This window comes from Xenopus laevis, chromosome 6S (assembly GCF_017654675.1).
Source record: "Xenopus laevis strain J_2021 chromosome 6S, Xenopus_laevis_v10.1, whole genome shotgun sequence".
NCBI lineage: Eukaryota > Metazoa > Chordata > Amphibia > Anura > Pipidae > Xenopus > Xenopus laevis.
The window spans coordinates 108,580,232-108,603,398 of record NC_054382.1 but is presented as its reverse complement, the minus strand read 5'-3'; the positions used below and the strand labels follow the sequence as shown (position 1 = coordinate 108,603,398).

The following is a 23,167-nucleotide window of genomic DNA, read 5'->3' as shown; positions in this document are numbered from 1 at the left end:
CGGTGCTCAGTGCAGACAGCAGCAATAACAAGGGCACAAGTGCTCTTTAAGCGAGTACAAAGTGGCACTAAGAATATTAAAGGGCATGCATCTCTTATCACGCTTGTTCCCTTGGGAAGGTAAATGATTCCTAGCATGTTTGATGATGGCAATCAAAACATATATGACTTGCCTCAGGTCACCGCCTTCTGGCAACTAACACAAACACAGCTAGTAGTCCTGCACCTGGACTTATCTGTCAAAACACATAAGTGCAGCCAGAGAAACATCAATGACTTTCAACTACCTGGTCATGTACTTACTGTTTAGTTTAGACAAGGAACATAGTCAAAGATAGTGGCAGAGGCAATTGGTCTCACAGAAAATAGAGCCAAGCACAGTGACATAATTAGGCATCGCTGGGCCCCCCACAAGAAAACCCATCGGAGACCCTGACACACAGACCATACCTGCCAAGAGCATTGTTTGGTTCTTCATCAAGCTTCATAAAGATCCAAACAAGGCTTAAAACATTGTTTCTTTCCTTGATGTAAAAATAAAGTGATTTAATTTTCAAATCTTTTCCATTTCTTTTAGTAAGCTCATAAGAAAAGAAGTTGTTTTTTTTTTTAGCAAGTAAATGTGTAATTGTGCCATAGCATACATTTTGATGCCAACAATCTAACAACTTTTTTCCCAATGTATTTCTGTACATTGTACAGAAAGGTGGGTTATACTGTATTGTATTTCACTTCTTCTTCCATTTTGTAAAAATGTGTCCACATTCAAAGCCGCAAATCTTTCGACCATACTTGTTCAGTGGGATGGTTTATCTGCTTCTCTGCAGCCGCCAGATTAAAATGGAGAATTTTTGAATGTGCTTCTACTTCCAAAAGCTCATTTTGGGACTGCCATATGTTTATTGTGTTTTGCGAAGCTCTTCTTCTATTTCCTCTAATTGTCTCTGCTGTTCTTTCATCTTATGAGGGAAACCACATTATACTTTAAAAAAACTAATAAATTGCTTTAAAATTGTCCAGTTTAGGAAAATCTTATACGGCTATAATACTCTCTGTTGTTATTACTTACAATCTACTAAATACTTTTCTATACATATTTTAGGCAGGTATTATATGTATATATCAATCTGGAAGGTACCTGCACTCTGTCCCCATCATCCACTTTAATGGTGCTTGGTCAAATATTTATATACAACAGTTCAAGAGGGACCAGCACTCTGATTTCTTTAAATCACTACGTGTTTATTGTAACATCACTGTGCATCCAACATTTCGAACCACATTGGGGCCTTTATCAAGGTATCCTTGATAAAGGCGCCAATGTGGGCTGAAACATTGGGTGCACAGAGATTTTACAATAAACACTTGGGGGATTATTTACTAAACTCAAAATGCAAAAATCATGAAAAATTTGGTTTTTTTTTATAAAAACTGACTTTTAAAAAATCAAGATTTTTTGGAATTTATTAAACCCTGAGGATGGAAAAGTTCAAATCAGAAAATCCAGGATCTCAGACCTCTTGAGGTTGCATATAAGTCAATAAGAGAAGTCCCAATGATTTTTTGATGTGAACTGGGTTTTGTGCAATACCCCAAAGTTTTTGGGCAAAAAAATAAGAACGTTTTCGGGTGAAAAATCCGAAAAAATCATGAAAATCGGATGAACAATCCGAAAACATCTTAAAAATTTGATTTTTACACGCAAATCAAATTTTCGGGAAAATGTAAAAAAACCCGAGCGGATTCGATTGGGGTTTGTACCAGAAAATATTGAGATATATTTGGACTTTGATAAATAACCCCCTTGGTGATTTCAAGAAATCGAAATGTTGGTCCCTCTTGAATATAGTTGCCCTGGTGGCCAGCAGGGTCCATCGCCGCGTTCTCGGTGTGGACACACGCTGCGCTGCTTCCTCCTCCTGTGCCAGCTTCCTCTATAGGTGCATGCCTTTCTTCATTTAAAGGCACAGTCGCGCTGGCGTGATGACGCCAGCGAGCATTTGTTGCGAAATTCAAATGTATTTAAAGCCCATTTGGATTACAGGACCTTGCCCGTTGTTAGGTTCAATTAGCTTCTTCCTGGGTGTTTATTCCTAAGTGATTCCTGTTTGATCTACTGTATTTGACCCTTGCCTGCCTGCTTACTACTGTGACCTCTCCAATCCTGACCTTGCCTGTCTGAAACTACGTTGATATCTCCAATCCTGAAACCTTGCCTGCTCTCCGATTATTCTCCATTCTCTATTCTATATCCTGATTCTGGACTGTCTGACTATTCTAACTGCTTGTGCTGGCCCGGCCTGCCCGTTTCTGGTGGTGTTCTTCCTTCAGTATCCTGGTGAGATGATCGTGCTCTTTTGCTAGTCCAGAACTGTTAGCTTTGCTCCTCTCTCTGTTAAGACCTGGCGGCATCCAATTAGCCGAGGGCTCCTCCCGAGGTGAAAGGCGACGGTTAAAGGCAGAAGTGAGAGCCGAGACCAGGGAGCTTAGCTTGGGTTCTGGATATAGGGTGCCGAACGTGACAATAGTGATGCCAGCACCCTAACAGCCCCCTAAATTCCTTTTTATTCAGGCACAATAAAGATGTGCAATTGTGGACCAAATTTGCGTTGTTTGTATATTTCCCCCTTTTCCCCTTTCCATGTAATAAAAAAAAAAATCCTGTAATGAGTGTATAATAAAAAGTTGCTTAGAACTTATAGTTTTATTAGGCAAAAAAAAAATGGGGTTGGTTGACAGTACTGTCTTGCTCTCACTAGCATTACACTTTACCCCTCCACCAGATTTTTAACCCAGCCTAAGGTGCAGAGTGCAGCAAGGCCCTGTGCCCAAGTGCTTAGTGAATGGGCCATAAGCAGTACAATTTTGCACCTTTGCAAATGAGTTATTCAGAATTGCCCCTAAACAACTAACCCATATGAACCAAAGTTACTAAAGCTACCTCTTTCTGGTAGAATAATGACGCCAACCATCTGGTTCAATGAAAAAGATCAGAGGGCTAGTTAAAACAATAATTTCTGTGCTTATCACTGATATGTGATGTGATACCAAGAAGCCAAGAATAAAATGTTATTTGCAAATCTAGTGCACAAACTGAAAGCAAACGTTTAAAAATGTCCTTACAGTAGTTCAAGTGTTATGACCAGAAGAAAGGAAGCATTTTAATTACTGAAACTCACCACTTGGTTCCCTAATAAATTGCCCATTTTTGTTAGCAGGCTGAAGCCGAGTTTCCAGCTCTAACTGCAACATTTGGGGTCAGTAGTGCTTAGCAGAGCATTTTGTGCATAAAACAAAACCTTATTGGTTTATGATCAACTAAGTGCCGTTGTGAAGTGACGAAAGAACAGAGGAAGTAATCACACTTTTCGGTTTTACAAAATTTTGCAATATCTGGGCACATTGAATGTTTTATTTTGGTTTTGCCATAAAGATTAATGAAATTAGTAGACTCACTCAAACACACCTGAGAAAAATAATTCTTCGTCCATGACATGCTGGGCAATGTTAGCTGCATAAAATGGCTTACTCAAATCATATTATATTAGCTGGTTAAAATAACAAACTTGCAGCTGCAGATCTAAAACTGGGATTAGGAGGTTTTTTTTCGTCATCAATCTGGATTAAATATGATGATATAAACATATTTTTTTATAGTCGTGCTAAGAAAGCAATTTAAACTGCATTTGTATAGTGTATACTGTATACATCCAGAACGCTGTTTATTAGTGTTTATTAAAAACCCATTGTTAGAGAGAAAGCACATAGCTTTGAGGGGAAATGTTTGCAACAAGCGCAATTTATTACTGCAAAGTTATATAATTAGTCACTTGTTAAAAAAAAATGGAAAATAAACCAGGATAAACAGAGAACATTCATTCATTTTCTCATTGCACATAAGTTAGTTCTTATAAACGACTTCAAGGGGCAGATTAATCAAAGGTCAAGGTGAATTTTCGAATGAAAAAAATTCGAATTTCGAGCTATTTTTTGTGTACTTCGACTAGGGAATAGTACAAATTCGATTTGAATTTGCAAAAAATTTGAAAATTCATATTGTTGTTTTAGCCTATGAGGACCTCCTAGAACCTATTTGGAGTCAATTGGTTTTTTTGGGAAAAACTTTAAATCGAATTTGATCAATAACTATGATAAATATGCCCCTAAATGATTCTCAGATCCTTGACACACTGGTATTCAGTAGTGCTGGTCAAATTTATTCGGCAGGCACTGGTTTGCGGCAAATTTTCGTGTTTTGCCAGCCACGAATGTTTCCATGAAACTGCAGCACTAATTCTAATTTGCTGCACAAAATAATTTTGACACCCATTGACTTCAATGTTTTTTGCTCATAGTTCACCGTCATTTTTGCTCCGTTTCAGTATTTTGTCAAACTGACTATAGAGGAAGCCGACGTGGGTAGGGGCACATGTGTGTAAGCGGGTGAGGAGGGTGGGTAGTATGCACAACATGCCAGAAGTTTTTCCTGCGGGGATGGGGATGGCAAATCCTAGTTACACTGCTTTATAGTGGTTTTTATAGTCAGTGAGGTCCATTTGGGAATGCAGTCAATACTCATTTGCCCCCAGCAGCTGCTTTCCAAGTGTATTTTTTGTGAAGTCCCTTAGGGGCCCTTTTTCTACCAACAGATTTGCATTTTTTTTTCTGCGAATCTCCAAAAACTTAGATTCAAATTTGATTGAACGCGCTATTACTTAGATTCGTACAATTCAACCGAATACAGAGCTATTTGATTGAAAACGGACCTATTTGACAAAAAAAAACCTTCAACTTCGGTTGGTCTTTTTGAATTCCTAAGTTTTTCAAATTCGACCCTTGATAAATCTGCCGTTTATAAGTGTAAAAACCATGAAAACCTCTAAGGCCAAATGTCACAACTAAAAGTTGTCAAGTTCCTATAGAAGTCAATGGAAGCTGTACTGATCCTATTGGACCACTTTAAATCAACTTTTAGAGGTTTTCAGATTTTTTTTCCACTAAAAATTATCCAGAAAATTAGCATTTTTATAGGTTTTTAAGGTACAGGTATGGGACCTATTAACCAGAATGCTCGGGACCTGGTTCCCGAATAACAGATCTTTCCGTAATTTGGATCTTTATACCTTGTCTACTAGAAAATAATTGAAACATTAAACATCACATAAACCCAAATAGCCGGTTTTGCTTCCAGTAATTATGAATTATATTTTTGTTTGGATCAAGTGCAAGGTACTGATTTATTATTAGAGATAAAAAGGAAATTACTTTTAAATATTTGGATAAAATTGAGTCTATGGGAGGCAGCCTTTCCTCAATTTAGAACTTTCTGGATAATGGGTTTCCAGATAATGGATACTTTACCTATATTCATATTTTGTAGCACATAGTTCAGTGCTTTTATTGCATTCATACTTTTTATAATCAGATCATTTAATAAATCCAGTTTGTGAGTTTAGCCATGGTTTCAAAAACCTCAAAAACCATTTAAATCTGTTATTTATTAAATAAGCCTCCACGAGTCATTGATCGGTGCAGACACCTGTCAGCTTTTAAACAATTGCAAAAAATTGTGCTCTATAAGGTGTTAGAGCTCAGTAGCAGCAAATTGTGCTCTATAGGGTGTTAGAGCTCAGTAGCAGCATTGAGGTTTAACACCGTGCCAAATTCCTAATCCTTTTGTGAAAACTGTAAGCAGAAATAAACAGTTTGGACAATTCTTCATTAATTTCCTTTAAAGCTGGTCATTAAAGCAATGTCTCTTTGTAATGTAACTATAACTTTAATCCTTTCAGCTGTTGTGTTGGGAACAGGACATACCTATAGCACTGATAATACAGAGGTTTTCCTATATTTCATTTGCAATCTTTATATTGTGCTCCAGGATTTACATGGGCACCCTTAATTGACAGTATGGTTGTAGATACAGTGAAACCTTAATATTGCTGCACCAGCAGAATTCTGCACTGAAATCCATTTCTAAAAAGAGCAAACCGATTTTTCCATATTCAATTTTGAAATCTGACATTGGGCTAGACATATTGTCAATTTCCCAGCTGCCCCAAGTCATGTGACTTGTGCTCTGATAAACTTCAATCACTCTTTACTGCTGTACTGCAAGTTGGAGTGATATCACCCCCCCTTCCTTTCCCCCCCAGCAGCCAAACAAAAGAACAATGGGAAGGTAAACAGATAGCAGCTCCCTAACACAAGATAACAGCTGCCTGGTAGATCTAAGAACAACACTCAATAGTAAAAACTAGGGATGTAGCGAACCGCCGATAATGTGTTCGCGAACGCCGTTCGCGAACACCGGCAAAAAATGCGAACAGTTCGCGAACAGTTCGCGAACAGTTCGCGAACTTCGAACATCCGAAAATCGTTCGATTCGAACGATCGAAGGATTTTAATCGTTCGATCGAACGATTTTCGTTCGAATCGAACGAAAATCGTTCGATTTTAGCGACCGAATGGTCGAACGATTTTGACGCGAACGCCTATTGGCGAACGTCGCGCGACGTTCGCGAACTTGCGGCGGACGCGAACAGCCGATGTTCGCGCGAACAAGTTCGCCGCAGAACAGTCCGCGACATCCCTAGTAAAAACCCATGTCTCACTGAGACACATTCAGTTACATTGAGAAGGAAAAACAGTAGCCTGCCAGAAAGCATTTCTCTCCTAAAGTGCAGGCACAAGTCACATGACCAGGGGCAGCTGGGAAATTGACAAAATGTCTAGCCCCATGTCAGATTTCAAAATTGAATATAAAAAAATCTGTTTGCTCTTTTGAGAAATGGATTTCAGTGCAGAATTCTGCTGGAGTAGCACTATTAACTGATGCGTTTTGAAAAAAAACTGTTTTCCGATGACAGGATCCCCCCAATATAACCTGCATAACACATTTCCCTGATTTTAGAGTTTTTCCCTAAATTTTACACCATTTTTTTTTCTGGTCTCCTGAAAAATGTAAAGTTGGAGGTTGTACTGTATATGAAAACAAGGCCATAAGAGTTGTATTACCATAGTTCCAATGATAGACAGCCTTCACCCCATGCTTCTCCTTAGAGGGTCTTTGAACAGTGTCTACATCCAGAGCTTTGGACCCCCTGGAGAGAGGGTAGAAAAGAACATACAGTCGCTCTATAAAAAAACAGACAAAAAGCAAGTGATAAAAATATCTGTATACATAAACAGAGTAACAGACACAGTATATAAACAACACAATATGAACAACATGTCCAATAGAGCTTGTATCTTATCTTCAGCTCTGTCTTATATATTTGACTTATTTGGAGTGAACTAAGATTCATTTTATCACCGGCACATCATTTGTGGCTGCACACTGTACAAAGTGTGTTTATAAAATACAGCTTGCCTGTATATACTGCAGATGAATGCCTTAGAATTTGAAGGTTAAATAGTTAAAGACATGAAATACATTTTTGGAATATTTCTGCTGAATCCAAACCATCTCTATATTTTAGGCTATTTATATCAAATGTAAGTATCTAATATAAAAGTTAAGGAAAGAAGGTTCTTTTAGACATTTTATCCTCCATAATGATGCTTCAGCAGGTATGGAACCCGTTATCCAGGGATGTGGGGTTTTCCCAATAAAGGATCTTTCTGTAATTTTGATCTTCAAGCCTTAAGACTACTAGAAAATCATGTAAACATTAAATAAACCCAATAGGCTAGTATTGCTTACAATAAGGATTCATTATATCTTAGTGTGGATCAAGTACAAGATACTGTTTTATTATTACTGAGAAAAAGGAAATCATTCAAAAACAATTAGGATAATTTGGATAAAATGGAGTCTATGGTAGATGCCTTTCCATAATTCTGAGTTTTCTGGTTTACAGATAAAATTAAAATTTGAAGTGGAAAAATTTGAAGTGGAAGCCTGAAATCATTTCAGGCTTCAAAAGTTACAACTTTTCGGGCGTCAAAGGTTTTTATTGATGCAATTTTTCGCGATTTGTTTAAAGATAAATAAGGGTAAGCTGTGGATTCTAGTTTGGTCGGGTTTTTTTTATTAATCAGAAAATTTGGATATTAGTAAATAACCCCCTATGTATACAAGCATACAGATATCTATATTTCACTGTGCAGTGGGAATCTTATAATTGTGTTTTCTCCTCTTGGTAGCAAAGTTGTTCTTGGTTTTGTTCCTCATGCAGACATTTCACTAATTCTTCATAGAATTCGGTCTACAGAAAAGAAGGCTTAAATCAAAACATAATGCTTCTATTATTTTATGGAAAACAGTGATAAAAGTATTGTAGTCATTGATTTAGCTGCTACATTCAACCTTTTAGCCCCACATTGGTAGGTGCAATGTGTCTTGCATTATTGATATGTATAATATGAATGCAGAAGTCATCATAGTTCTCTCTCACCAAAAACACACACATGCATTATATACCTGTATGGATAATCTCTTATAAACAAAGGTCCTTGAATTGTAAATGATTTGTTTTGCTAACAATTAGTCAAGTAACATCACCATTTTATCTCTATATCATTGACTCCAGAAAATGTACTGCTCACTTGCACAGCATACATTTTAGTTGCTTGGCAAATTCCTATTTAACCAACAATGTTAGTAAAACCTCAGCCTCTGTCATATGTGACCCTGCTGGACAATCAAGAAGAAAAGCACATTGTATTAAAAGAATTTAGTTGTATTTTGTTCTTTTCTGGTAATTGCTTCCAACCAATCCATATGAAATAGGTGGTGTATTTTATGTTTAACTAATAGTATAGTTGGAGGCTCAGGAGTTAGTCATTGTTGTAGTATAATTTTTTGGGCTGCTGACATTGTATTCAAAACATTTGTAAACAGTCATTTGCAGCCAGACATGTAATTCATTTAAAAAATTAGATAAATAAAATGCAAAATTCCCATCTCCTACTGAAAGGATACAGCATCAAATTTCAGATACCGAGTAAGCTTAGACCTGGTCAGTTTCAGGATAGGGGTTCAACATGTGTACTAAGCATGACTTTAAACTGATAGAATTTTCATTATTCATACTCCAATCTCTTGCTCAAAACACTGCCTAGTTGATATGGTAAATGGGACCCTAGCAACCAGATTTAGCAAGCCAATTTATAAAAAAAAGACCAGTGGCAAATTGTTTCAGAATACCAATGTCTACATCATATTAAGGGTGAACTGCCCCTTTAAAAATGTTCCAGTTTTATTTTGTAGTACAGAATGTGGTCTAATTCTATTAAAAAGAAAATGCTACAATTTAAAGTACCATTAGCATGGGTTATAATCTTATGGGCTGAGAGGGAAAATAAATGGTGTCAATGTTAACCCTCAACTCAGTATTTAGCTAGAATACATCTTTATAGTACCAACGTTTACTTGTTCTTATATTGAGACATTTGTGTGAAAAAGACTTCAGCCCTTAATAAGGCATAGTTTTAGTTATGGGGGTTCCAAGTTGTCCTTTTGATCACATAAGAATGGCAGTGATGTCTTAAGTGAACCTAAAACAGTGATTCTCAACCAGTGGCTTGTGAGCAACTTGTTATTCACCAATCCTTTGGATATTGCTCCCAGGGGCCTCAAAGCAGATGCTTATTGTTTAATTACAGGCATGGAGATACAGTTTGGTTGTATAAAACCAGGTGTACTGCCAAACAGAGCCTCCTGTAGGCTGTCAGTCCACATAGAGGATACCAAAATACCCAATCACAGCCATTATTTTGCAGACCCATGACATTTTTCATGCTTGTGTTGCTCTATAACTGTTTTTACGTTTGAACATGGCTCACAGGTAAAAAAAAAGGTTGGTGACATCTGGCGTAAAACCTTTGAAGCATCTACCTACTAACCAATGAACACCTTAAATAATAGTCTTCAATACAACTTTAACCACTCCATCCATTGTGTAATACAGTGATCCCCAACCAGTAGCTCGCGAGCAACATGTTGCTCTCCAACCCCTTGGATGTTGCTCCCAGTGGCCTCAAAGCAGGTGCTTATTTTTGAATTCCAGACTTGGAGGCAAGTTTTAGTTGCATAAAAACCAGGTGTACTGCCAAACAGAGTCTCAATGTAGGTTGATATTCCACATAGGGGCTACCAAATGGCCAATCACAGCCCTTATTTAGCATCCAGGAACATTTTTCATGCTAGTGTTGCTCCCCAACTCCTTTTACTCCTGAATGTTGCTCACGGGTTCTAAAGGTTGGGGATCCCTGGTGTAATACTAGCTTTGAATTCAATCGATGGACTTTTTAATAATGTGGAAAACCTCTGTAAAGAATACTATTAGAATACTATTATTCTGTCCAGAATCAATCAAATTTATGGTTGGGTTACAATCTTTTGGGATATATCTGAATCCCAGATGGCATGAAGTCATTTCATATATATAAACATACATGTACAGTAGCTTAATAAATTCCTTGCAACAAAACATTTTGCATGTGTTAAATTTGGCTTCCAAATGTGGGGATCCAAACCTCTTTGCAAACAATTAGTGCAACTGAAAATGTTTCTACTTGTATCCAATGCATGGGCAATCCGACATTATATTGGTGGTACAGGTATGGAATCTATTATTATTATTCAGAAAGATCAGATTAAGTTAAGGCCATCTCCCATGGAAATAAAATAATTCGAATTTTTAAAGATGATTTCCTTATTCTCTGTAATAATAAAATAGTACATTGTACTTGATCCCAACTAAGATATAATTAACCCTTATTGGAATACAAACAATCATTTTGTGTTTATTTAATGTTTTAACAATGTTTTAGTAGAATTTAGGTATAGAGATCCACCTTCTGGAAATACCTCTTACCCCAAGGTGCAAAGCATTCTGAACAATGTGTCTTATACTGTACCTGTAATCTTGCTTGCCTCATGCAATGTTCCCAATACATTTTTTATTCCCAAGGGCACATCACAATAGACAGAATCTCCACTCCTGGCAGATGCCACAACATACAACCTAGAGTGCCCGATTATAAGTTCATAAACATGACATATCTGGCTCCAGCATCAGCACTACCCACAGTTAGGCAATGGATTCCTCAGCATCAATACCATGTGTTCCTCAGCTAAGCTAGGGCCCAAGGCATAGCAATAGGCTTCTTCTTCATTTTCATTTAGAGAGTATATCACTGAGGTATGAGTTCTTTACAGATGAGTGAGTATGTGATTAACAGTTGATTGAGAATATATGATGCATTATGTGCATTACAAATGTAAATATGTAATAGAAATGTAACAATAAACATAGCACATAAAAATAAATAGCAGATTAAATCAACGGTGTGAAAACGTGCAAAGAAATAGAATACATTGCTGTATTTTCAGTTTGGAAATAATCTCCTCCATAGCCAGGCCAAGGTTTAGTAGATTTTACAGTATTGTATTATGGGGAATAAACTGTTGGATGACTCCATACAAAAATGCTGTGTTCTCTCACATAAACCTTCATTTACAAAGGAAAGGGCTGTTTTTGCTGACAACACAACTGAAAAATGATGAGAAGAATAGCACAGAGGCATGGATGTGAAACAACTGAGCCTGTGCAGTTATAGGAAAATGATCCCTAATTGCACCACCTATAAGTGAAGTATACAACTAATTATCTTTTTCCTTCAGCTGTATGAAAATCAATATCCATAAGCCCCAAAGAAACACACGCGCCATGCTTCTGCAGGCTGCTAATGAATGCAAATGGCCTGACCTTTCATTGACAACATTGAATATTGCTCCATACTTTTACCATGAAAGCTGCTGTTCATCAGCAATTCCCTCCCAAACAAAGGGAACGGAAGAGTGACAAAGTAAACTAAAGGAATAAAGAAGAAATGTTGACAGTGGCAAGGGAAGAAAAACATGCACCTAAACATGCTCCTAAACTTCCCATTTCTCAAAACCTTCATTTAACGAGGAGTGTCTCGGTTGCATAATGAATTTCTTTTATTCACAAAGCTTTTTATCTGAAGAGGCTCTTGAATCATCATGCAGATACCGTTCTGCATAATTTTTATATAAATATTGGAAAAATACTTCAGTAATTGGTTTTTGCAGAAATTCGAAGCCACTTTTCTCAAGAGCAGTGTTCTTTTGAAAACAAAGGTTAATTGAAGAATGGCTTTTCCTAACCTCTTTACTGGTAGTGTGTTTGTGCTAATACAGGTAAACCAAAATGCTCATATTTTGGACAGTGGGTAAGCAAGTACAGGCATAGGGTTTATTATGTGAAAGGCTTTCCAAATAAGGGATATTTCCACAATGCGGAAAACCACGCTTCAAGACTACCACTAAATATAAACATTAAAGGAACACCAAAAAATGTAAGTCTTTTCAAGTGATGAAAATATAATGTCCTGTTATGCTGCATTGGTACAATAATAGCTGTTCTGTGTAGCCATGAGGGCTCAACGCTCAACGCTGAAAAAAAGAGAAAAGGCATAGGATACTCAGCAGATAACAGATAAGCTCTGTAGTATACAGAACTTATCTGTTATTGACTGTAAACCTTGTGCTTGAATGGCTGCCTCCATGGCTACACAGCAGCTTGTTTATATAAAATATAATAGTGCTTCTGAAGCAAATTCAATATTCAAGAATTGGAATTTAAGCCCCAGCCCATAGGCCCTAAGATATAGAATAATGATAATCAAACAAAAAAATCACCATTAATAAAAGGCAATGTTTGTTCAACACAATACCCTAATAAAAACAACTTAAAAAAAACAGCTCAAACTTTGGCCTGTATGTATTTTAGTAAGGGGTTAGTCCTGGATCTTTTTAGTACATTTCAGCAAACAGAGTGAGACAGGTTAGACTATGAAATACCACCAGAAGAATAAACGCACACGCATCCAAAATACAGCAAGAAGGCAGCAGTGAAAGCGATCCAGCAAACAGGTTCCACTCTGGTCATGTGGACAACGAAGCATCAGGAATGAGGAAAGTGCATACAATACGTAGCTGGATCATAATGTGGAGTAAAATTGCACACAGGATGCTGGTTAAAAGTCCATATTTATTTGCTATGCTTTAAAAACAACAAGTTTGAGTGCATCTTATGATTTAGCTACAAAAATGTGGGAAGTCTAAACTGCACCGATCCTTTGGTTCAGCCGATAAGCAGAATGAGCAGATCTCAAGGATTTTTGGGTTGCTTTAGTCTCTGTCACTTCAGGGCTGACTACTTACAAGGAGGCAGTGACAAACAGAATTTTTCCACCTGGACAGATACACTATCACAAGATAAGGGTTTGCAAGATGGACTGGTAAAACTGCTCTTCAAGGAGCCCTCATGTAACAATGGTCATTAAATGTGTCTGAGATTGACAACACTGTTTAAACATAATAGTCAATGCAAAGATACTGTAGATTTTACCTTTATGAGTTAAACACATATTTTCAGATAGCACAGCTGCAATAATCTTTAAATAAAGTCTATGGGGGGAATTGAGAAAAGTGGAGATAGCCCATTTCTGAAGTAAAAATGGTGGTAAACTGGAGTAAAATACTTTCTCCATATTCACAAACAGAAATCCACTTAAATTCCTACTCAACCGCCACTTTTCTTATTTTAGTGAAAGAAAGACAGTTTACAGCCACGATTATGAATTTGTCTTTCAAACGACATAAAAAATTTGCAAAAATGACATTTTAGACAACATTTTCTCCTGACATTTTAAAAATGGAGTAAAGCTCAGAGTAAAGCTGGCCATAGATGTTGAGATTTTTAAAAGATCCTATCATCATAGTGAGACCACGATTATCTCGGAACGATTGTACGATTGTATGAATTGTCCATCAACTAAAAAGACCAATTTGCCAGGAAAACAAAGGGGAGCTGCCTGCTTGGCCCTGCAAACATAGATAGATTGCACTGGGACCGACAAAGATTTTTCAACCTGGCCGATCAATTTCCTGACAGATGTCGGCCGAAAAATCGTAAGATGTTCCACTGTCGAATCCCACTAACCGCACGATAATTTCGAAGGATTGGTCGGACTTCGCTAAAACCGGTCGTTCGGCAAGAGAAATCTTTGCGTCTATGTCTTCCCCATGTATCAGATCAATTCTAAGATAACTTGCTCTGCATTGCTTCACCAAATCTTCATTTCACACCTCTTGTAGGTTCCCCATTGGGGAAGAATTATCATATTAATAGGGATTAGCATTTTATAGTCAGGGCACAAATTTCTGTCTAACGCTATAGGTATAAAAGCCTCTTTAACAAAACAAGTAAAAAACTGATTAAACAAAAAAAAGTGTATTTTATAAAATTTTATATGAAAAAAGTTTTTGACTCACATTTTTTTTTACTAGTTTTAGCTTAATGAATGAGGCAATATTAGCAATTTGAGTGAAAATATTATTTAAAGGAAAAGTAAAGCCTCCCAGCCATTTTTTAGTTTTAGCAGCACTTAGACACCTAAGATAATAAAGCATATTTCTGATACAAATCCCTATATTATGAAAAATAGCATTTCTTATATTTAGACCCCTATATCTTGTTACAGAAGTGGAATTACACAAACATGTAGGCAGATTTAGAAAGCCCGGGTTACGATGAAACAAAAAGGATGTATAATTTTCCTAGGTAAAGTAAACCCCCTCCCCAAAAAATTCCAATTTGATGGCTGACTGACAGGTATAGGAAGAGCTAAAGACAAATTCAGAAAAAATGTCTAGAAAATGTCACGCAAAAGACAAAATCTGAAAACTATCTGTTTAAATGACAAATTCACAAAAGTGGAGATAGAAGTTTGTAAATTTGGTGGGAAATCCGAAATTTTAACTCCACTTTTATTTTGTCTCAATATCACCGCTTTTGTGAATTCCCCCCTATGAGTATTTGGGGTCTGTAGAAATAAAGCTTATTGAATCAGGTTGGGGGATAAAACTTCCACATAGTGTGCATCATTTCTAGCTAGGTTTTTATATGATTTAGTTATTGCTGAGACACACTTAAATAGTGTACATGTATAGGACCGGTTATCCAGAATGCTCTGGAGTTTTCTGGATAACAGATCTTTCCATAATTTGCATCTTCATACCTTTAGTCTACTAAAAAAAACCATGTAAAAATGAAATAAACCCAATAGGCTGGTTTTGCTTCCAATAAGGATTAATTATATCTTAGTTTGGATCAAGAACAAGCTACTGTTTTATTATTACAGAGAAAAAGGAAATCATTTTTTAAACTTTGGATTACTTGGATAATTTTGTAAAGATCAATAATAATATTTATAAATGTATTAATATTTGTGGAGTATAAAAATAATTGTACAAATCATTTATCCCCAATGTGATTTGCTTAAATGGGTGTTAATGATGAGGGCTGTTGCTGAGCTGCATTTTGCACATGCCCCTCATTGAAAATGAATGTTTTTAAAGGAACAGTAACACGAACAAATGAAATGTACTGAAAATACAATGTACCTGCACTGGTGTTTGCTTCAGAAACACAACTATAATTTATATAAACAAGTTGCTTAGGAGCCATGGGGGCAGCCATTCAAAGCTGAAAAAGGAGAAAAGGCGCAGGATACACAGCTTGATAGCAGATAAGCTCTGTAGTGTACAACGGGATTCTTCAGAACTTAACTGTTATCTACTGTGTATCCTGTGCTTGAATGGCTGCCCCCATGGCTACACAGCAGCTTGTTTATATAAACTGCAGTAGTGTTTCTGAAGCAAACACACACGTTTTTACCAGTGCAGGGCAACACTAAATGAAATTGTCATTCCTTTAAAACACTTTCATTGTTTGGTGTTACTGTTCCTTTAACCTAACAAAGCAGTCCAGCGCATTTGAAAGAAATTATACATTCATATCATGAGGCCGGATAAATGTAAAATTGGTAACACTTCCCTGACTAATAGGAAAAGAAGATTACTGCTGGGAATTGTCCTGATTCCAAAATGTAGTCTTTAATAAATTGGACCCATAGTTTGAGAGAATTCTTTGGACGAGTCTTAAATTCTCTATCTCCATCCAAGATCATGCAACATCTTCTTCTAAGAATACATACAAACTGACATGCAAAACACAACTGAAACACGGACATGCAAAACATCATATGCAATATGGCTTCGATAACCCTGGCGGAAAAATTAGATTCAATTGCCCTTTCTAATGTTCTATGTATTGTGTTTAACATTACTCTTTTTATTACCAAACATACTAAGTTATATGTGAAAGAATACAATTTTGAACATGGTTATATCTGACCCCTCTGCAGCACTTGTTGTAGTACCACAATGTACATGACACCATATGAGAGCACATTAAACAAAACATTGAGTTGTGAATAAAGACTGGGGGTTACTGCATATTTAAAACAGAAGGGCTCCAGGCTAACCTTTTATTTGTGACGAGATCCCCCTTCTTATTCTTGCACGACTTTAATGTTCTGAATGATTCCTTGTTACATCTTACTTGGTATTGATCTTGCAGGCATCCCTACCTATCCTTTACCCAGTGTGGTCACTGAACAGTATAAAGGTTCAATAGGAAGATCAGCTTCTCATCCACTTTTTCTCGCAAGCAATTTGTATTATGGATTTATTTTAATAGTGTACAGTGGCAGTTGCTGTTTTTACTATTGAAAACGGGTTTGATTATCTGACCTGGCTTACTTTATCTTTTTAGGTTCTGTGCACAGGCTTTAAAACGAATCGATAGACGGGAATTCCTACACAGCATTATGCCGAAATCAATCTCAATTCAGTCTTATTTATACTTTCCTTGCATGGTTCAATCTCCTTTCTCTCCTAATTGTTTCTGCATTTTTTAATAAAGCATTCCTGGTTACAGAATAACACACACAGTTTTGCCAGCTCAATCGTTTCAGAATTTCTCTGGGTAGCGGTAAAATTAACTTAAATCCTCCTGCAAAGTTGTTCTCAATTTGTATTCCAAGGGAGTACAAACTGGCAATGGATAATGACCTTTTTTGTTCACTTACTATACAGCACGATAAATATTCATCATTCCCACTCACAGTTCTCACATTATTACTGTTCTGGAAGCCCCTGGATGCAATGCTGTTAAAAACAGTATACAGGGTAATAGATAGATAGATGGATCGATAGATAAAAGATAGATAGATGGACAGAGTGCATTGAAGTCAATGGGCCATTTGTCATGTGACATTTTTCATGACATTTTTTTAAACTATGCATTAAGAATCTATGGGCGTTTTTTGTGGCAAAAAAATATTTGCTCATTCCTAATCAGGAAAGTCTGCTAAACAATCCACAATAAGGCATAATTTCAACACTAATAGGTATATGTAACAAAAGGCACAATGTTTGCCCAGTAACCCATAGCGACCAATCAGCAGGCAACATTTACTGGTCACCTGTTTTAAAACAAACATCTTATTGGTTGCTATGTGTTACTGTATCTGGGCAAACTTAGTCCTTTTTATTACATATTTGGGGACAAGAGAACCCTTTTTTTCTCTAGAAAACTGTAATGGATCAAAAGTACACAAAGAACTAGATTTTGTAAAACTGGTTTTAGGGTTGGTCAAAGTGGACATCTGACATGAGTCCCCAACTTGGATGAGGCCCGAACATTTTTCCACCTACAATATGCTGCATGTCAATTCTTTGATAACAATATTATTCATCATAAGGATTGTCACTTTGTGGTTCTCCAGCGGCACTTAAATTTCAAGTACAACAGCATTCTACTGACCACAGGAGATGCAGTAAAACCAAATTGGAAGAGCTACAGTCTGGACATCCAAGCCAGTTATAAATGGTCACTTGTGTCATATGACTCATTGAAATTGGTGTATTATAAGAAATGATGTAGCCCTGTTTCAGAATACAAATATGGTGCTACAGAAGCTGAATTTATATGGCTATGGGACTCCACTGTGCAATCTATACACCTTTTATTTTACAGCAGGGGGTACGTTATTCTCTGCACACTCTCTTACCCAGGCAATTGCCACTCTATACATTCTGATTTTATTGTAATGAAGCCATAACCATAATGTATCAGTAATAATCATCCCAATCTCCTATATAGTTTGTCCTTCTCCTCTCTGCTTATGATATAAACTAGTGGGTTTCCCCCTAAATTATAACAACTATAAGTCTTTCATACGTCATTTCCTAAGCGTGACTTTCAGTTAATTTAAATTATACACCTTACATTTAAATGATTGCATAATCTTACACTTTCCTACACATTATCTTTTTAAATATATAATTGTCACTCTGAATGATTCTATAGTTACATGGATTTTTATATTAGGTACAAGTCCAAGCTGCCATTATCATCATGAAGTACCAGCATATTTTTGCAGCACTTTACAATAACAGCAGCATGCTTTAACAATATATAAAAAGAATTATGATACAGGGGACAGGCAAGGCCTTTTGTTTATGTCTACAGGTGCATGGGCCCACAGCATTCTTTTTTAATCAATCCATTTCTGCATCTCATTAAACTAATTAAAATATCTTTTGTTTGCTTTTCCTTTTGTGTATAAAGAAGTCAGCCTGTCCCCTGAGTAAGGGCAGGGACACACGGTCAGATTCGTGGAGGTTAGTCGCCCGGCGAAAAATCTCCTCTTCCTCAGGGCGACTAATCTCCCCAAACTGTCTTCCTGCTGGCTAGAATGAAAATCACCGGCGGGATGGCACTCAGAGTGGTTCATTTTCTGAAAGTCGCCCGGAGTTGCCCCACGAGGAAACTTCGGGCGACTTCCTAAAACGAAGTGCTCCGAGTGCCATCCCGCCAACGATTTATCTCCCCGAATCTGACTGTGTTTCTCTGCCCTAATGTCCACTGCCATGTACAGAATTGCTTTTCTAGAACAGTTAATAGCAACTATGATCTACATAGCTCAATGTACAGCAGGTGTCAATAAAAATAAAGGTAATTTACCTGGAGCTCCAAATTCTTAGCATGATCTCTGACAGAGGCCAGTTCTGTCTTAAGCTTATGATTGGCTTGTTGAAGCAGTAGGGTTTCTTGAACAGTATGTTGATGTTCTGCCTTTAATGCTATTAGTTCAACCTTCAATTTGTCAAGCATTTCTCTAAGAGAGAGAGAGAGAGGGAAAGGTCAACATATAAGCCATATTTGGATGGAATAAAAAATAGCCGTGCTACATAGATCTTAAGTGGTCAGTTCACGTTTTATTTATGTTGCCTTAAGTCATTCCCAGCTGGTGCAAAAATGATGTTGTCCACATGATAAATCACATTATTTACTAATACTAAGGTTTGATAATAATTTCGACAACATATGAGGAACATATGGTTAATAGTAAGTCAGTAATGGCAGGGTTTTAACATATGGACTGTGTTTCTTTGGTATATATACTACTAGATTACTGCAGATGTTATAAGGACGTGTTTAATATTTCCATCAAAACCAGTGGTACAGTGAACCATATTTATGGAGCAGGCAATTGGGGATAGTGACCAGCCTTGGGGATATCACTGACTGACAAAAAAGGGAGCCTAGGAAATGGCTTAAAAGACAGATCTTGCAGGATACAAGCAACAATCCTTTGTCAAATGACTATTTTAAAACAGTTAAAGTTAAAGAATAAGTTGATCAATCAAGTTTGCCTTTTTTTAATGTTTATGTAAATTCTGTGTAAGCACATGTAAAACATTGATTATTACATTTTTGTGTATCTCCTAAGAAGTGAACAGCTGTTTCAGGACTTTAGGACCTGTAGATCATAATAGCTGGGAGGGTAGGAGTTTGACAGCCCTCCACTTCTACCTGTGGTTTCAAAACAGGCAGAAAATCTTGAATTCGTTAAACTGTCAAACACAGTATTTTTAATGGATTTTTGGAGTGCTCTTTCTAATATCTAGCAGTAACAATTAGGGGCACATTTACTAAGGGTCGAATATTGAGGGTTATTAAACCCTCGAATTCGACCCTCGAAGTAAAATCCTACGAATTTGAATATCAAATTTGAAGGATTTACCGCAAATCCTACGATCGAATGATCGAAGGAAAAATCGTTAGATCGAACAATGAAATCCTTTCGAAGGATTTTAATCGATCGATCGAAGGATTTTCCTCAGATCAAAAAAACCTTAGAAGAGTAATGGGGAAGGTCCCCATAGGCTAACATTATACCTCGGTAGGTTTAAACTACCGAAGTATGCAGTCAAAGTTTTTTTTAAAGAGACAGTACTTCGACTATCGAATGGTCTCATAGTCGAACGATTTTTAGTTTGAATCGAAGTCGTAGGTCATACTAGCCTATTTGATGGTCAAAGTACCCAAAAAAATACTTCGAAAATTTGAAGTTTTTTTACTTCGAATCCTTCACTCGAGCTTAGTAAATGTGCCCCTTAATGTGCACCTTTAAAACCTCAGTCTTTATGAATGGGAAAATAAGATCTCCAGCCATTTTTACCACTGGTGTTCTATAGTGGACACAGTTCTACTAAAGGGACTTATTTAAAAATGAGTTGAAGTTGAAACAAAGGTTTTGTACATTTTCCCTAAAACTTCAGTGGCTTCATTCTAGCACTTCTCTGATGCCGTGTCTACTTTAACTGTTTTTTTTCTCACTTCTCTCAATCTTTTTTTACAGAGCTTCAGCATCGGCTTAGACAAAATTATCATTGAAATTTGTTCAAGAGCTCAGGCCTGTTGAGATCCCATAATTTCCTATGGGAGGATAAAGAACTTCTATTTGGCTATGTGACATCATCAATATTATACTACCCGGCAATAATCTAGTCAGACTTGTTAGGAGCTATATTGAAATAATGGGATTTGAATTACATTTTAGTACTTTGATAACATTTCTGTTACAACTCCGACAACTACTTCCCTTCCCTCCGACTTTGTATCGACGGAAAACATTGATGTACAGCTGAGTAGTTATCATTACTACTTTGCCGCGTTATAAATAAGCTACTAAGTATTGATAGATGGGGAGGGGGGCATGACACAAAGGCAAACGTTCCCCATAAATAATTTAGCATATAAAAGAACACATTGTCTACTGTTATCAAGCCATTCAAATCAAATATAAGTGCCAAATCTGTATATGAATATAGCCTTATAAACAGTGTAGAGCATTATATAGTGTAGTTATTTATTGCACTCATATGAATACTGCTGCTAATGACGTGCTGTCAAAGGACCTTTTTAATTAAAAGCATATCATGTATAAAAGTTAAAAGGGGTCTCATGCTAAATAATAATAATAATAATCCAAAAATAAATATTTAGAGGAAGAAACCTAAAATGTACATATTTTATATATATATATGTTTTTGGACACTATAAATTCAGTTCTGGTCTGTGTCCCTTTCCCCCCACATATTATGAGATAATCTATATTTGTCATGGGCAGAAAAAAAAAATCAATATTCAAACTTCAGATCAAGCGTAAAGTTTTATCTTTAAGTAGTTAAATGATGAAGTAGAAGAATCGCATTTTCATAATGCTCCGGTTCAGAGTTTAAATGTCTAAATTATTTTGCAATGGAGCCTTGCAAATATAACTATGAAAAGCAAATCAATAAAATGTCTATTCCTATCCGTTCACTGGGGACCTCAGCTGTACAGCCGCACGAAAATCAATGCAACAAATTATTACGATTTCCAGGCACCCAGCAGAAGCTCCGGACGAGTATTTTACATGAAGCTTGTATGTGTGGAGATGGCGATGTACAGCACTAATCATTAGGACACAGTTCTGTATGGCAAACACACACATCTAACACTGCTTAGCAATAACTGTATATCATTTTTACATTTTATTTTTTTAAGAACTATTCTATTCCTGGCTTTAATTGCTCTGGTTATCAATACAATTAGCCTCCTGGAAACATTATAATTATTTTCTTATACAATACATACAATCTTTTTGTCTTAATGGCTTTACTTGCCTACAGCGTATTTTTTCTTTTTTATAAAACTGAACATATATACACATGAATGGCAGACACAGAGGTAGAGAGTGTATTCAATGGAAACCTGTTATTCAGAACAATCAGGAAAGTGACAATGCCATTCCCCGCGGTGTACTTTTAGAAACAATAAACAATTCTTCATTGTTGCCCATTTCTATGCAATAATAAAGCAATGTCTTGTATATAATGTTATAACTAACCCAGCATATTGTATATTCATGCTTATGGTAAAGCAACTGCATTTTTAAACATATTATAATGATTTAGCCACTGATTTCCAAATTATAGTAAGACCCATTATGCAGAAAGCCCAAGGCCCTAAAGACTGTGGATAGTAGCCATTAGCCATATTCAATATACTTACTAACACATGGGTATGGGATCCGTTATCCGGAAACCCGTTATCCAGAAAGTTCCGAATTATGGAAAGGCTGTCTCCCATAGACTCCATTATAATATATAAATAAATAATATAAATAATCCAATTTTTTTTAAAATAATTTCCTTTTTTCTCTGTAATAATAAAACAGTACCTTGTACTTGATCCCAACTAAGACATAACTAATCCTTATTTGAAGCAGAACCAGCCTGTTCGGTTTATTTCATGTTTACATGATTTTATGGTAGACTTAAGGTGTGAAGATCCAAATTACAGAAAGCCCCGTTATCCAGAAAGCCCCGGGTCCCGAGCATTCTTTAAAAAGGTCCCATATATATATATATATATATATATATATATATATATATATATATATATATATATACACACACTTTTTTTCCATTCCATAAAAAAAACCATACATGCTATTAATGCATATTGTAGTTTATACTTCTAGAAGGTTTAGTATTTAAGAAAATATGTCATTTAAATAGAACATTTATTAAATGTATGCCCTAGACGCACTGGTGACTTTAAGAAACTGCCATTACCATTTTATCAGATCGGAGGGGTGTTTCAAATAGTACCAAGAAGTTTAACCACTTACCTTCCAGGAATCCAAGATTCTTTAGTGCCAGTTGCCAGGAACCTGACAGTTGATGCCCCAGAATTGACATTTTTCAGGTTATTCTTTAATCTGTGCAGCTCCGCATGTATACTGCTAACACATGTTCAAGCCAGATGAAAGAACCCTGACAGCCAAAGGGTTAAAGGGCAGATGCGTGTAAAGCACCTGATCCGTGTTTGTAGTTGCTGGACCTACATTGCCCTCCCACATATGTTATGGCTACAGAAGTAGTTGCC

General features: G+C 36.6%; 1 pseudogene; it reads right to left on the bottom strand.

The window, feature by feature from the left end:
- The window catches only part of LOC121395120, a 304,569-nt pseudogene that overhangs the window by 132,815 nt on the left and 148,587 nt on the right, over positions 1-23,167 (bottom strand).